The sequence below is a fragment of the Suricata suricatta genome, chromosome 2, assembly GCF_006229205.1.
Source record: "Suricata suricatta isolate VVHF042 chromosome 2, meerkat_22Aug2017_6uvM2_HiC, whole genome shotgun sequence".
NCBI classification, from domain to species: domain Eukaryota; kingdom Metazoa; phylum Chordata; class Mammalia; order Carnivora; family Herpestidae; genus Suricata; species Suricata suricatta.
The window spans coordinates 86,290,509-86,294,508 of NC_043701.1; positions in this window are offsets into that span (position 1 = coordinate 86,290,509).

Genomic DNA, 4,000 nt, shown 5'->3' on the forward strand with positions numbered 1-4,000 from the left:
TGGCAATGAGAGGGAATGACATATGGCCATTTGTAGGAAAGTGGATGGACCTTGAGGGTGTCATGCTGAGCGAAGTAAGCCAGGCAGAGAAGGACAGAAACCATATGTTTGCACTCACTGGTCTAGCAGGAAAACATGAGAGACCTAATGGAGAACCAGGAGGAGCGGAGGAGGGACAGAGAGTTGGGGAGAGAGAGGGATACAAAACTTGAGAGACTATTGAATGCTGAAAATGAACTGAGAGTTGAAGGGGAGGGGGGAGGGGGGGAAAGAGGTGGTGGTGATGGTGGAGGGCACTTATGGGGAAGAGCACTGGGTGTTGTATGGAAAACAACTTGACAATAAAATATTGAAAAAAAAAAAGAGATAAAAAAAAAAACCTATCCATAGAACTCCTTCTGACCCAGCAATAGCACTGCTAGGGATTTACCCATGGGATACCAAAGTGGTGGTGCATAGGAGCACATGTACCCCAATGTTCATAGGAGCACTGTCAATATAGCCAAAACATGGAATGAGCCTAAATGTCCATCATCTGATGAGTGGATCAAGAATGTGGTATATATACGTGTGTGTATATATACACACACATATATATACATATATATATATACAGTGGATTATTTCATGGCAATGAGAAAGAATGAAATCTGGTCGTTTGTAGGAATGTGGATGGACCTCAAGAGCGTCATGCTAAGGGAAATAAGTCAGGCAGAGAAGGACAGATACCATATGTTTGCACATAGGTCTAACAGGAGAACAGGAGAAACCTAATGGAGGACAAGGGGGAAGGGAAGAGGGAAAGAGAGTTGGGGAGAGAGAGGGATGCAAAACATGAGAGACTATCGAATACAAAAATTGAACTGAGGGTTGAAGGGGAAGGGGGAGTGGGGGAAAAAGAGGTGGTGGTGATGGAGAAGGGCACTTGTGGGGAAGAGCACTGGGTGTTGTATGGAAACCAGTTTGAAAATAAAGTATTAAAAAAAATAAAAAATAAAAAATAAATAAATAAATAAACTTGAAAAAATATTAATTACATTTACTAAAATATAAAAAATTTAGTCTTGGATAATAATGCTCAAAATGGAAAAGATTCAATATACACTAACAGGATTATTCTTGAAACGTTATAAAATAGTACTGAAGTTTAAGAAAATGGGAGTATGCAGAAAAATCTTGAATAAGAATATTAATAAGAAGGACAAGTTCTAGCAGATATTAAAATATATTGTGAAGCTACAATAATTAGTTTTCTATGGTAATAGGAAAATACTATACAGACAAATAAATTGAACAGAATATATATCTAACACAACATGAAAATACTATTGACATTAAGGTGGTTTTTCAGTTAGGAAGAAAAGGAATTGTTCAATAAATCATCTTGAGACAACTGGCTAGCTACTTGTAAAAAATAAATCTAGATTTCTTCTTTATGTCATTCACCAAAATAATGCCTAAATGCACCAAAGAATGATAAAAAGAAAAATTTAAATAATAAATACATTTGTAAGCTTGGTGTAGAGTAGGCATTTGTGAAGAGAAAACAAAATCAATATGCTTTGGAGAAATGGAATGGTAAATGTGGATAAAATGTGGTGAAAAATGTCATTGAGTCAAATGACAAATTAGGGGAAATTCATTAATGCATATTTTAAGGATTAAAAACTATTGTTCTTAAATTGAAACAATCCATAAGAACTAATAAGGAATGAAGAAGTATGTAACTTAAAAAAAAGACAAAAAAAAAAAAAAGAAGAAGAAGAAGAAGAAGAAGGAAAGGCAATGCATAGGTAGAGAGAAGGGTAGAGAGAAGGTCATAAAAAATAAGTTCAATATTACTTCCAAATTCATTATTTTTTTAACATTTTTATTATCGAGAGACAGAGAGAGAGAAGCAGAGCACAAGCATGGGAGGGGCAGAGAGAGGGGGAGACACAGTGTCTGAAGGGAGGCTCCAGGCTCTGAGCTGTCAGCACAGAGCATGATGCAGGGCTTGAACCCACAAACTGTGAGATCATGACCTGTGCCGAAGTTGGACACCCACCCAACTGAGCCACCCAGGTGCCCCAACTTCCAATTTTAAAAAGCAGATGAAAAGCACAATGAAATGCTATTTTCATCTACCCACTAATTGAAAGTTATACCCTTTTGTAACCAAGGTGTGAGGAAAATTAATAAACTAGTAAAATACTTTTGGAAAGAAGATCGTCAGGGTCTTTCATAATTGTAAGTACATGTACCTTTGAACCAACAGTTCTGCACCTAAGAAGTTACCCTATAAAAATACTAACAAGTATCCTAAGATACTTGTAAATGTAAAATGATGTTTATCACAGTAAAAATAAAATAACCAAAAATAAAATAAAAAATAACTAGAATCACTTTAAATGCTCCTTGATAAAGAGTTTTATATAAATGAGACTATATGGAGCAGAAATCAATGTCAGCATTTTAAAAAATTATATAGTTATTAATATAAAATTATACCAAAATACAGTGAATTTGTAAAGTATTGATATATATACGTTTTGTTTATGGGGCGCCTGGGTGACACAGTCAGTTAAGCGTCCGACTTCAGCTCAGGTTATGATCTCATGGTTCGTGGGTTCCAGTCCCGTGTACGGCTCTGTGCTGACAGCTCAGAGCCTGAAGCCTGCTTTGGAGTCTGTGCCTCCCTCTCTTTCTGCCCCTCCCCCACTCATGCTCTATCTCAATAATAAACATTTAAAAATTTTAAAAAATAATAAACTTAAAAAAAGGATATGTATGTGTGTATACATTTTAGTTTTTTGGAAAATTCACAGGAAACTGTTCCCAGTAGTTTCTTATAGGAAGTGGTTCTGAGAGTGGCAAGAAATCTTCAAACTTCTGTTTATACCCTGCTGTGGTGTCTAAACGTTCTACTTTTGTGTATACCTATTTTTTAATTCTCAGGATAATCTGATTTTATGGAAATATGGTCCACTTTTGTTTTATTTTACATATTAAAAATAATAAATGATTTCTAAAAATGATTTCTGTTATACAGATTAACAATATTAGGTATTGCTGAGAATATAACTTTGTTTAGTCTTTTTTTTAAGTGTACCCTGATGTGTGTGTGTGTGTGTGTGTGCGTGTGTGTCTACACACACATATTCAAGCTTTATAGTCTTTTCTATAAGATACATAGGAAGAAATCAGAATACAAGGGAGAGGGGCGCCTGGGTGGCTCAGTCAGTTAAGCGTGTTGATTTCAGCTTAAGTCATGATCTCATGGTTCATTAGACTGAACCCCGCATCAGGCTCTGCACTGTACAGAATTCTCTCTCTCCTTCTCTCTGCCCCTCTCTGACTTGCTCACATGCTCTTTCTCTCTCTTTCAAAATAAATAAATAACATAAAAGTAAAAATAATACAAGGGGTAAAGTAAATAAAAGAACAAAATCTATATATAATTTTAAGTGAAAAAAGAGTTTGCAGATTGACAGGTACAGCATAGCCATATGATTAGAACTATTTATGTGTTTGTATAAAAAGATGATGTTCATTTAAAAATTAACAGCTACTACCTATGATAAATGGGAGTTTTATTTTTTCTTTTTTACATATTTCTTTTTTTTCTTTTCTTTTTCTTTTTTTCCTTTTTTTCTGTTTATTTATTTTTTTAACATATGCAATTATTTTCCATCATTTACACTACAGTAGTTACAATTACACTCCAAACAGAAAAGCAAAGTAAAAAATCAAAACCCCAACTTCTATTTCATGTAATTAGACTTATACAGAAGTTAGAAGGTTAGGTACCAACTAGTTAATCACCTAATTCCACAGATATCTGAAGTGGCGATCGTTATATAGCAGCTTATCTATGATACATTCAAGACACATGATACAACTTATTACTTGCCCATAAGCTACAACACAGCCTGCTTAATACCTTTCCTTAAATTCCACCTCTATACTACAATATACTTGAGGTCCATGCAAAAACGTAGCTACCTTTTATATAGGAATG